Raw genomic sequence first — 13,912 nt, forward strand, 5'->3', positions numbered from 1 at the left:
TGTTTGGGAAGAGGTGAAAATGTCATGTTTGATGTCAAATGAATTGTAATTTAAAATCCTATATAATGGCAACATCAGATTTTAAGTAATTCTGAAACTACCACTTTTAGAAAGTTGGCATTTTCTGTTCCTAACCATTTGGTGCCTGCAGCCTGTTTCCTGGGTTGCATGACTAGATATAGGCCTTTGTGTATCCTTCCAGACAGTTACAGAATAGAGGGACTGTCTGATGGCAGGATGGGCCATCCTAGCAGGATTGGTGGGGGCGGAACTGTACACAGCCCCACTTGCTCTTCAAAGACACTGCCTCACCTCACAAACAAAGAACTCCACAAGAGCCAATTGTGACTACAGACAGCCTGGGACCAGGGCAGGGAGGCAGGAACTTCCAAACACTTCAGTGTGGGGAAAACCCCAGAAGTTTATTTTATTTGAAAGCGGGCACCAGGTATGAAACTAGGACCCTCAGACCCACTCTTCAGATCACTTCTACAACTTGGGACCTAAAAACATTTCTGCTAAAAGAGTGCTCTGAGAACCAAAAAGAGACCAGGAACTACCTGCTAGCCGATCCGCCCAAGGTGTGTCACCAGTTGGCCTGATTTTGCAGCAGCTCCTGCTACGTTCTTATCCACAGCAGTAAATCCTATTCAGCAGCTTCGCTGAACTTTACCTTCACAGACATTTTTTTTAAACAATTCTATGTCCAAAGGTAAGCGGATACTCGGTCCAATCCATTACGTTTATCCGTACTGCACCCCATCCTGGTCGGCCACAACTTTCGACTTTGCACCAGACTTGCGTGACAAGATGTCCACGGTTAGCACAATTTTTCACTTTAAACTTGAAAAAATCATAACTCCTGTACAACTGATTGGGATTTTGTTGTTTTGCTGTCGAATAATTTATTACATGTTACTCTATTTTTCTAAATTGTGCTTTATTACTGTTTGTGTGCTACATAAACACTTTTCAAATTGCCTCTAAAGTTAAGCCTGGCTGCTTTTGTGCCAAGGTACGAGATGGTTAAGCACAGGTTGAATTAATGATTGGGGTTCACCCTGACATGGATTGTGGCGGTTGCTTAAGTAGGGTTTCACCCCCCTCTCAACTAACAACCCAGTTTCTCTCACAGCATGTCTGGGAAGAAGGTGGTGTACGATGGTTTGGTACAGACCTTGAAGATCACTCAAACATCATACTGATTTCATGGTGACTAGGAACACTGTCTTGAGATTCAGAAGCCGCAGAGAACAGCTGTGAAGCTACTCAAAGGGAGCACACATCAGAAATGTGAGGACCAAGTTAAGGTCTCTCTATGGCATGACAAAAAAGAGAGAGGAAGTAAATGTTGTGAACCTTTAAAAAAGGTAATAAGTGAAGCCTCAAACAATGCGGGCTGATCTGGCGACTGCAAAAAAGGCCGAAAGAACCTAAAGGCACTCGTTAATTGTGCCTACAGTATTGCTTTGCCAGGCTAGGGACAAAACCAACAAAACATCAGACAACTTTGGCTGAAGGGGGTCTATCAGCTGTATACCTCAAAAAGCCACAATTCTGTTGCAACAACATGTATAGTTTTTTTCAAGGGACGCTTGACTACCACGATGAAATCAACCACCTCTGGAGAAAGGTTGAAGATGTTCAGCTGTCGCTGCTTCATCTCCAAGCATGAAGGTGGGGAATGCGAAGGCCTACGTGGAGAACCCTGCTCTACTGCTGTGACCGCAGATCTTCCCACAGGGGCAGCCTGATTGGAGGACAGCTGCTCACGCCCAGGAGTTCTGGGAACCATGCTCTCTGTACCCAATCTGGGTCTGCTAGGATGACTCAGACCCGGTTGGTCCTGATCTTCATGAGAATTCGGGCAGGAGTAGTATTGACAGAAAGGCATACAAGAGTCCCAAGTTTCACTTGAAGTAGAACACGTCTCTGAGTGAAAGATGTCTTGGAAACTCCAATGAGGGGAAGTGCTGACATTATGTGTTCTTGGTGGTGATGAACAGATCGAGTCAAGGCTGTCCCCATTTGTTGAAGAGACCTTGTGCCATCTATGGGTGTAACTGCAACTTGTGATCCGCTAGGTGAGGATAGTTGAGCTTGTCCGTCCTGGCATTCAACAGTCCTGCCTGGTGGTCCAACTATTTCAAGAGGTGCAGGGTCTCCCGGTGCTGGGTCTAGGATCCCGCACCACACTATTGGCAGTTGTGTTGTCCATGATCACCTGTACCAGCCTACCCTTAATGGAAGAACAGCTTTCAATTCCAAGCAGATGGCTCTCAGATCCAGAAGGCTGATGTGGAACAGAACTCTGCCAGAGACCACAGGTATCTGATCTCCACCTCTTCCAGATGGCTGCCATTAAGTTCATCACTGTCAGCTCTGGGTGGGGAAGGGAGAGAGATCTTATGCTGAACCAATCACAGACCAGCACTAGCAACCACCACAGCAGATCTTTTGCAGACTCCTCTAAAATCTGAACATGGCATGCTTGGCCAGCAGGAGACAGGGGGCTATTCAGTCCTAGCAGCCTGAAAGTTAAACTCACTGAACTCCAGGCTTGAGGTTGAAAGATCTGGATCACAGCCTGAATGTCCTGGACCCTCTTTCCTGGGGGAAAGCACAAAACTGAACTGGGTCCAGAATTGTTTTGATGAAGAGGAGCATCTGATGAGGCATGTGTGACTTTGATACATTTATAGTGAGCTACAAAGATGACAGGAGGTCCGTCATTGTCATTGTCTCCATATGAGGGCAAAGGGAGGGAGGAGCAGCTGGGAGGTGGGAGCGGGCGGCCAATGGGAGTGAAGGGGGCGGGCCACAGGGGGTCAGCAGCAAGGGAAAAACCCAGGGGAAAACCCGGGGAAAAAACGGCGGGAAAAGACGGCGGGAGAGGGACAACAGAGCACCGGGGTACAGAAAGCAAAACACAGGGGCACAGAATGAAAAAACGAAGTGGCACAGAAGCCAAGCGCAGGGGTACAGAAAAAAGGGAGCGATTAGTCAGGCAGCAAAAGCGGCAACGGAAGTTCAACCCACAGGGGGCTGCGTGGCAGATGGGGGAGCGAACTGCCTGGTGACAGGGTCAAAGGTCGCTCAACCCCTTCCCACCACTCACACTCTCCTGAGATAATGCAGGGATGGCAATATACATCTCGATCTTGCTCCTGAAGTTGCTCGACTTCAAAGCCTATCCTGCAATTTCTCCTGACACAGCCTGAGTTTTTATGGTTACCCACCACTCTGAAACAGAACGAAGAGTTCCACAAGGCCATACTCTGGCTTCTTAGATCTTTTCTGACTCTCTCTTGTGAACCTGCAGGCCAGAGTCAAGAGGATCTCCCTCTAGAATGCCGCTCGCGGTTTTGCCCTCAGTGCAAGTTGGACACCCCAAGACCATCAAGCGGCTGCCTCCAGCTCCAGTTTCAACTCTGCCTTTGGCACCATGGTCCACACCGGTCCTTGGTACTTTGACTCTGATGTCTACTCTTTTGACGCCAGAAGATATGGTCCAAGTTGTCCTCTCTGATTCCAAGTTGGTGGCAGTTCAACCTCGACTGAGGGTATACTTGGCCGTTGTAGAGGCCTGTCTCCCTCCGCTGTATCCACTGTCTCCACAAAAAAGAACACACACCCTAAATTCCTTGTTCGACACAGATTCGGACAATAATTACGATGTGAGTAATGAGATTGGACAGCCATACCATGAGGAGAACTGGTATAATGTCCTGCAGGAGGCAAGTGGCATTGGCAAACCTCCCCTGAGTCAGTATTACTCTCACTCCAGTGTCCTGCCACTGAGAAGAGTGTATCTTACGCCGTGGTACTGCATAGTGTGGCCGAAGTCCTTGGAGTTCCTCTCCTTGGAGGTCAAGACCAATTTCTGACAGAAGTCCTCCAGCCAAGGCAAACATCCACTGAGCCCCTCTTTCCTCTTAACAAGGCACTTAAGGATACCTTGTTAGGGGCATGGGCCAAACCTTGCTTTGGCCCCTTGGTCAAGCGCCAGATTGCATGATGCCACCACCCTGCCCTGGGCAACCCTGTGGCTTTATCTCAGCACCCGTCCCTTGAAAGCGTGGTGGTGCAGGCATCTACAAACAGGACTAACCCAAGATCATTCTAAACTATTACCAATACAAAGTCAAAACAGGTGGAGACATTTGGAAAGAGAGTCTTCTCGTCTACCAGCTTAGGGATTACATCTGTAAAGTCAGCTGTCTCCTGGGTGCTCTTCTCATGCCCTTTGGGATTCAGTGGCGCAAGTTCTCCCAGATATTCCTGAAGATCTCCTGCCTTGATGTTGACGTTAGACCTGCAGGACATCTATTTCAATATACCTGTCCTAAATGCCTTTTGGTGCTACTTGCATTTTGTAGTGGGACAGGAGCATTTTCAGCCAGCTGTGCTCCCAATTGGTCTCACAAGTTCCCCTTGACTGTTCACAAAACTGATGATGGTGGTAACAGCACACATTCGGAGGTCAGGGTTCTAGTCTTACCCTCGCTCGACAACTGCCTGTTGAAGGCAGGCTCACCCCAGGCAGTTGTCAACCACCTCCAGACAATGACGGACCTCCTGTCATCTTGTAGAGTTTCCCCTTGCAGTCTCGTATAGCATTCAGGGTCATCAACGCGTAGTCACTGCAGGCCTCAAAGTGGGACCTTGACCCCAGGTACCGCAGGCAAATCTGATGAGGTTCGGTCACAGACATGTTCGCAACAGTCCTTACAGTGCTTCAAACCTGTCATTTTGGGAGGCAACGTTTCCCTTGGACACTGATAATTTTAATTTTAATTGTGGGAAGGATCTCAAAAAGACAAGAGGTAGCTTTGGGTCGTGTCTGCTGGCATGGAATGGAAGTAACTGACGTGCATCTATATAGGCACCGCACACCTTTTCCAGAGTGGAACGGCATCAGTGCAGAGATGCACTGAAACACCTACCTGCTGAGGTACTGCTGAAACGTTTCCAGATCCAGCCTGACACCTGGGGAATATTCAAAAGGTGGGGAATCTGTGGCTAGGAGGGTCTATCAGAAATCATGTTTCTCACCAAAACCTGGCTCAATTATGTCTGAAACAATGTCCTGCTCCTTCTACTAACCCCACCAGACAAGGTGGGGGTCTAGTGGTCATTCACGGAAACTGGCTAAGCTGTAGGCTCCTTCCCTCAAACCACTTTAATTCCTTTGAATGCATATCTCTGGATATCTCCTTAATGCACTGTTTCCAACCTCAGAGTGAATGTTACTTATAAAGGTGAAACTAACACTTTTCTTGAAGAATGCATGGAGTTCTTCACATCCCAGTTAATCAGCTCTGTCAACATCATCTTCCTTGGTGGCTTCATTCTTCACTGGGGTACCAAGGACAACACACAAATGGACACCTTCTAGTCCTTTCTCAGTTGCACTGACCTCAGACATCACTGCCAGAAACCCACATACTGAAGAGGCTCCACTCTGGATCTGATGATATCCAGAGTTCCCCACCTGACAATCATTGATTGCATGCCTGAAGCCTGGTCTGATCACATTTGAATCTCTTTTACAGTGTCCTTTGCCTGCACTAAGCCTCCAATCAAGAAGGAAAAATGTGGTTTAGGGATACAACTAGTATTGTCATTGAAGCCCTTGTAAAAATGGTTCATCCAAATTTCATCTGGATATTTTCCCAACTTGACATCAACGAGCCCTCAGACAAATTTAATAACTGCATGGAATCCTTGACATAGAAATCTGCAACCTCCAAGAGCAAATGCAGCAAACCCATAATTTCTCTATGATGAGAGGAAGCATCTCCGAACGTCTGACAAAGAATGGAGACAATCACCCTCCCCTCTGAGTCTGGCTATGCTGAGATCTGCAAGACAAAGCTACAAACAACACAGCTCTAGATCCAAGTCACCACATATCAGATTCCTCATGTATACTGCTAAGAACAGACCTAAACTATCAATCTATATGGATTCCCTGCATGGGACTGCTCAAAATCTGAATCCAACAGGTTGGTCCTTGGCATGATGTCAGTTGTCCTGAAGGTCTCACTGATCTATAAGTCAGTGACTTATGGTGATGTGAAGCACAGTAGACACAGCTTCCTGAATGAAGTCAAACACTATCAAAGGCTCAAGGTATCCAGATCAGGTTTAATTAGAGTGTCACTGCTATATAGTGCAAGTGCTAAAACTCCAACTTCTGCACACACAACAGCTTTATATACATTTGAAGGGCAATCCCTTAGCATTCCTCAATCTCCTTATATGTCTGTTACCGATTCCGGACTATGTGGCACAGAAATAGCACTCTCTTTAAAAAATATAACACATCTTCAAAACTTGCAGGATTGTATTCTGTGTCCGATAGATGTTCACTCAGTAAGGAGGTATATATTCCAGCCAATTGTGGTATCAGGATAGAGTGATGGGTCATTTACAAACTGGGTGGGGTTTAACCAGGCAGAGCTGGCAATTGATATGGTGATCTTTCAGGTACATGGAAAACCAAGAACACATATGTGGAGCTAGCAAGGGGCAAAGGTACATCATGTGAATTTGCTGTTACAGCAGTTGACACTCAGAATAGACATATAACTACAGTGAAAACAGAAAATGGTTTACATACGCATTTTCTACTTCCATTTACATAAACTCATGTTTGAAGTAATCAAACGGGCTAACAACCCTTGTAATATCCCAAGCAAGTTCCCAAAGTTCTTAGGCAATTACTGGTTAGACATTTTGACAAAAAATCAAGGACATCTCCCTATCCATCTTTGACAATAAAGCTGCAAAGCATAGAGGCTCTGGTCCTCTTTCACCAGGTTCGGAAGCAGAACAACTGGTGACCATATCCAAGGTGAAACCATCTTTTTCACTCCATCCCTGGCTCCATCAGTGAAGGCCTCACCAAACAGCTACTCCTCTTCTGGTCTAGTCTGGTCAACTCCTCACTCAAACAGGGTACTCCAGTCCAAACAGCTTCTCCTCCTCTTATCCAGCCTGGTCAACTCTGCCCTCAAACAGGGAACATTCCCAGGCTATTTAAAAGTTGATCAAATCTCTCCTCTTTTGAAGAAGCAATCATTAGACCCTGATGACCACAACAACTTCTGTCCAGTATCCACACTTCCAGTCTTAAGTAAGGTGACTGAATGCTTTGTAGCTACCCAACTGTCATCTCACATCCACACAAGCAACCTGCTTGACACTCTCCAATCTGGCTTCAGACAGGCTACAGTAACGAGAATGCAATTATGAAGATTGTGAATGATGTTCCCTGCATACTTGACACTGAAAACTCATATCCTCTTGTGCTCCTCAATCTCTCCGCTCCATTTGACACAGTCAGCCACCATCCTCTGATAAACTTCCTGAAGAATAAAATGGAAATGGGATGTGTAGACCTCAAATGATTCACCTCCTAGCTGATGAACTTCTCTCAAGTAGTGAAAATTGGGAGCTCTGTCCCAAAGCCAGTTTGCCTGCAACAAGGGGTCCCTAAGGACCGTTCCTCTCTCCAACCACATCCAATCTACATACTGAGCCTCTGTGTGTGACTCTTAGGAGCTCTTGGATCTTCTTTCACCTGCAGGCCTACGAAACCCAAATCTTCTGGAAGGTTGCATTCCCAGGCGACATCGCCCTCCTATCCAACAACCTGATAAGAATTCAATCATGGATTTCAAATCACAACAACAAAACTCTGAATCCAGAACTCCTTATCTCTCTGAAGAAGACATGTTTAGCTGTACAAGTTCGAATGGAAGTTTTCCCTGGCTTGGAGTACCAACCCTCCATTGTTCAGAATGCCAAGTAACTTAGCTTCACCGTCAACAGCTGACTCAACCTGACCGAACCTCTGTAGGAAGGTAGCCTCTTTCTAGCCTTGTTACCACCACTTCTGACCTGTTTGTGAGTATATGTCAGGGTGTTTTTATTGTCTCACTGGGATCCTGCTAGCCAGGACACCAGTGCTCATAGTGAAAACCCATTTGTCAGTGTGTTGTATATGTCTCACTGTGATCCTGCTAGCCAGGACCCCAGTGCTCATAGTTTGTGGCCTAACTGTGTCACTGAGGTTCTGCTAACCAGAACCTCGGTGCTTATGCTCTCTCTGCTTTTAAAATTGTCACTGCAGGCTAGTGACCATTTTTACCAATTCTGATTGGCACACTGGAACACCCTTATAATTCCCTAGTATATGGTACCTAGGTACCCAGGGTATTGGGGTTCCAGGAGATCCCTATGGACTGCAGCATTTCTTTTGCCACCCATAGGGAGCTCAGACCATTCTTACACAGGACTGCCACTGCAGTCTGAGTGAAATAACGTCCATGTTATTTCACAGCCATTTTACACTGCACTTAAGTAACTTATAAGTCATCTATATGTCTAACCCTCACTTAGTGAAGGTTAGGTGCAAAGTTACTAAGTGTGAGGGCACCCTGGCACTAGCCAAGGTGCCCCCACATTGTTCAGGGAAATTTCCCCAGACTTTGTGAGTGCGGGGACACCATTACACGCGGGCACTTCATATAGGTTAATACCTATATGTAGCTTCACAATGGTAACTCTGAATATGGTCATGTAACATATCTAAGATCATGGAATTGTCCCCCAAGCCAAATCTGGTATTGGGGGGCCAATCCCATGCATCCCCGGGGCTCCAGCATGGACCCCAGGTACTGTGACACTAGCTCTCTGGGGTTTTCTCTGCAGCTACCGCTGCTGCCACCCCACAGACAGGTTTCTGCCCTCCTGGGGTCTGGGCAGCCCAGACCCAGGAAGGCAGAACAAAGGATTTCCTCTGAGAGAGGGTGTTTGCACCCTCTCCCTTTGGAAATAGGTGTAAAGGGCCTGAAAGGAGTAGCCTCTCCTGGTCTCTGGGAATGCTTTGAAGGGCACAGATGGTGCCCTCCTTGCATAAACCAGTCTACACCGGTTCAGGGATCCCCCAGCACCTGCTCTGGCGTGAAACTGGACAAAGGAAAGGGGAGTGGCCACTCCCCTGTCCATCACCACCCCAGGGATGGTGCCCAGAGCTCCTCCGGTGTTTCCCAGACCTCTGCCATCTTGAATGCAGAGGTGTGAGGGCACAATGGAGGCCTCTGAGTGGCCAATGCCAGCAGGTGACATCAGAGACCCCTCCTGATAGGTGCTTACTTGGTTAGGTGGCTATTTAGGGTCTCTCCTGTTGGTTTCTCGTCAGATAACTAATGCAAGAGCTCACCAGAGTTCCTCTGCATCTCCCTCCTCGACTTCTGCCAAGGATCAACTGCTGACTGCTCCAGGACGCCTGCAAAACCGCAACAAAGTAGCAAGAAGACTACCAGCAACATTGTAGCGCCTAGTCCTGACGGCTTTCTCAACTGTTTCCTGGTGGTGCATGCTCTGAGGGCTGTCTGCCTTCACCCTGCACTGGAAGCCAAGAAGAAATCTCCCGTGGGTCGACGGAATCTTCCCCCTGCTAATGCTAAGGGTCCTTTGTAGTGTTAAGACGACTGCCGTGCTCAGATTTCTTGAACGCCTGTTCAAGTGCCTCTGCGGGTGCTGCCTGCTTCTGCATGGGTTCTCTGTGCTGCTGAGCGCCCCCTCTGTCTCCTCCTCCAAGGGGCGACCTGCTGGTCTTTCCAGGGCCCGGGCAGCACCCATTTTCTTCAACCACGACCTTTGCAGCTAGCAAGGCTTGTTTGCAGTCTTTCTGCATGGAAACAACTCTGCATCCTCCAACACACCGTAAGACATCTTCTGTGCAAAGGAGAAGTTCCTGGCATCTTCCGTTGTTGCAGAATCTTCAGCTTCTTCTACCCAGAGGCAGCCATTTTGCATCTTCATCCGGGGTTTAGTGGGCTCCAGCCCCCCAAGACACTTTTGTGACTCTTGGACTTGGTCCCCTTCCTTTACAGGTCCTCAGGTCCAGGAATCAATCTTCAGTGCTTTGCAGTCTGTTGTGGTCTTTGCAGAACCTCCTATCACGACTCTAGTGTGTTTCTGGGGAAGTAGGGTAACTTTACTCCTACTTTTCAGGGTCTTGGGGTGGGGTATCTTGTACACCCTTAGTGATTTCTAATACTCCCAGCGACCCCCTACACACTACACTAGACCTGGGGTCCCTAAGTGGGTCACATTCCACTTTCTTAGTATATGGTTTGCGTTGCCCCTAGGCCTATTGCATTCTATTGCATTCTACAGTGTTTGCACTACTTTTCTAACTGTTTACTTACCTGATTTTGGTTTGTGTGTATATCTTGTGTATTTTACTTACCTCCTAAGGGAGTATATCCTCTGAGATATTTTTGGCACATTGTCACTGAAATAAAGTACCTTTATTTTTAGTAACTCTGAGTATTGTGTTTTCTTGTGATATAGTGCTATATGATATAAGGGGTAGAGTAGGAGCCTTGCATGTCTCCTAGTTCAGCCTAAGCTCCTCTGCTATAGCGACCTCTATCAGCCTAAGCTGCTAGAACACTACTAATCTACCTGGACCTAGCACAAGGTGTACCATGAGGGACCCACTATAAGCCAGGCCAGCCTCCTACAACCTCCAGAGTCAAATCACAAGCACAGCCAACAGTGCCCAGTTCCATTTAAGAATGCTCTGGGGGATCATGCAGTCATGCCCGAACAGGACCTGAAATCAGTTTTAAAGGCGTTGGGTCTTTCCAGAATTGAATACGGGATCTCAATCTTTGCAGGAATCCCATCCCAAAAGTCCCCCAAAGTCTGCTCAGAGCAGTGTGCATGCTGTGGCCTGCTTTTTTTTTAACCAGTTACAAGAAACTGACTACATCATTCCTATCCTGCTTTCCCCCAATGGCCTCTTGTAGAGGCAAGAGCCCAGTTTGAAACTGCCTGCACCACACACTTTGCTCCTTTTTGCTTGCATAACTGTAAAATTGAAATTTTGGGGTGCATGTTTTAGTTCAATAGATGCTCAATAGCTTTTCTTGGACCCCCACTTACAAACGAGAGTGATCTATGAACTAGTCATTCACTGGAACGTCACGAGAATTCCGAACTCCCTCCTTCTGCCCTCCCTATGATCATATGCCATGATACCTTCACAAAAGATCTCGAAGCTCTTCTCTATGAAGACACTCGGGTTAAATCCTCCTCCTCCCAACCCCTCTCGAATGTCTGCTTTCATTTTTGTCTATGTTCAGTGCTTAATTTGTGTTGATGGCTTCCGGTGATGAGCACCGGCACTTATTTTTGAGGGCCGGCACTTATTTTTCTGCCTCAAGCATTTACTGCGAGCGAAAGACTCACATGGAAAGACGGAGGAAGAGAAAAACGAAAACGCGTCACAAAGGGAGAAAGGAGAAGGCAGCAACTGTGAGCTGAAGGGGCAAGGAGCGGCTGTAAATGGATTAAAGAGGTCCGAGATGGCTTCAGGATTAGCTTCCTCAATATTCCCTGCCCTCACATTTAATTGCAGTTGCCAAGTGTTTCAGACGAGAGCTTTCGGCACCGGCACGTTTTTATTTACAAATTAAGCACTATGTTGTATCTCGAATGTACTCAACGTGCACAGATTCTCTCCCGCTTACTCTCCACTATTTGCTATTAATTCTTCCTAGGCTGTATCTCTAGCGCTATATAAAATCACAAAAATAAAATGAGTAAAACCGCAGACGTACTCTCATGGTGAAGTCTTAAACACGCGAATGGAGACGCCTGGTCCACGCCCCCGCCGCTTGCTGAGTGTCTCCATTTGCAAGACGTTGCACAACTGGTATCTAGAACCTACCATTTAACCCTGAATATGATACGGTATTTATAAGACTTCAAATCATCTTGCCACGCCACGGATCAAGCACTTCTAAAAATACAGAGCGTGCACAAACAAAGTAGCCACGGCCTGTGGCACTGCAAATAGGGAACGTAAAACAAACACCCACAAATTACAGCGTTGGGGCCTTCCTTTGAAACGCGCAGTGACCTCACTGCCATCTCAGGTTCTGACAGAGCTGCGGGTTTATTAACCAGACTTTCTCTTATCGCAGCTCTGTAGAGAAAGCTCGGCTATCTCTCTTGTTAAGCTTGCCTTCTGTCACACGAATGACTCAAACATCTGGCTGTCCAAACACAACTGGTTCAACAGCGTAATCTAATCGCTGCCAGTACAAGAGTCAATGAATATCGCAGGTAAACATTAGTCACCCCATTGCCCCCAGGAATTTAGTATCAGAATTTTCTTATCAACAAAACTTTCTGCAGCGGTTTGTCTGTCCCAGCAAGGGGTACAGGCCACCTGCCTCCCAAAATTAACTTCCCCATTGCAAATCCAGGGCCGCATATTGCACATGGGGTGGCTTCTACTTTACCACCACTAGCCTTTATTTGGCACAATTGTAAATATAATTCACTACTCTGTCCTGCCCACAAAATAATGACATGTGGAATCTTTGTTCAAATGCCAGGGTTAACAGATCATCCAGTTTCACTGAGGGGGGGGGGGGGAATAGCATTTTTCCAGTCCCGAGTTATCATTGATCAAGGGAGTGAATTCTGGGAGTTGTAGTCCTGGAGCACTTACATTGAACCAAATGGCCCAATCGTAATAGATTTCAATATTGTGTTAAAAGGAGAGCACAGGCGTGGTATACTGAGTCCTTAGAATATTGAGTGATCTTGCAACCCTAAAAAAGAAAAAGTCGTTTATTTGCCTGCCTTGCAAAACAAATCCAAGTGATAATTATGCACCATTGTAACAGTAAGGTGAGTCGGGAATAAAATACGAGTGGAAATTCAGGACAGGAATTGTGGTCAGAAGTAACTGCTGTAATCTACATACATTCCCTTCACTCACCTGCTTCACGTCATTTCAAGCTGATACCAATGAAAAATGTACAAAGTCCTTAAATTGGATTTTCCATTTTCATGCAACGAAAACAAAGTGGTTTAAAATGACCGAGGGGGCTAAACAGGCTCCATGATGAATGTGGCTGTCTATCTGCGGACAGCAGACAAGCCCTGTCACTTCGTCTTTTTCTCTAAGTGTAACTTAAAGGCCTATGTATTAAATTACTAACATTCAGGCCGAAGGTATGACAGAAACGACGAGGTCCCGCCCAAGAGCCCCGGGCTTTTAGCAGTAGCTACACAAAATATTTGCTTTGCTGCTTAAGACAGAAAAAGTACATTAGATCTGTAGGTGAAGTGAAAGGTAACGAGCTCGATCCCTTATTTTAACAGTTTACTTGCTTGCTTCCTGCTTAGCCCCGCCCCAAAACTTCAAGAAGGTACAAATTTGGGCTAGCTTTACAGTGCTTCCAGTTTTTAACAGCTGCCAAGCAATCCCGTGCATTGTTTGACAGCAGCAGCCAATCCTGGAATTTTAGCGTTTAGAGTTCGTGCCTAGGCCAAGAATGTTACCAGTGAAACTAAAAGTCTCAAAAAGTTAAATGTGCTATTGGCCTAATAACAAAGAATCTTCGGCTGTGTTACATTCTTGCAGATTTCAAGAAGCAGAGATACGTGAAAGCTTTAGCAATACACTAAACTGACTAGGCTATGACAGAGGGCGGGGTCCCTTTTGTAAAAGGCGGGGTTTCAGGGTTGCTTGTGTTCAGTAAGGATTACACTCTCAGTTTGGGGATCGGGTTTGGGAATAGAGGATTATGAGATAGAATAATGTGAATCGAGAAAAGTGGTATGTTAGTTCGGGGGTGGTTGGGCAGTGCAAAAGGATTGTGAACTGAGAGATTGCAGGAACGTTGATGGGAGGAGATGTTGTTTGTCTGTCCTAAACACAGGTCAAGGAATGAAGTCGCCTATGACCTTGAAGGCCAGAAGGAGAATTAAGAGAAAGGTACTGTTGTATGCTGTAAACCAACAAACCTTGTTCTCAGAAGTTTGCTTGGGTGGGTTATGGAAAGATGTGAGGATTGTGGTGTATTCAATG

The sequence above is a fragment of the Pleurodeles waltl genome, chromosome 1_2 (genome assembly GCF_031143425.1).
Source record: "Pleurodeles waltl isolate 20211129_DDA chromosome 1_2, aPleWal1.hap1.20221129, whole genome shotgun sequence".
NCBI lineage: Eukaryota > Metazoa > Chordata > Amphibia > Caudata > Salamandridae > Pleurodeles > Pleurodeles waltl.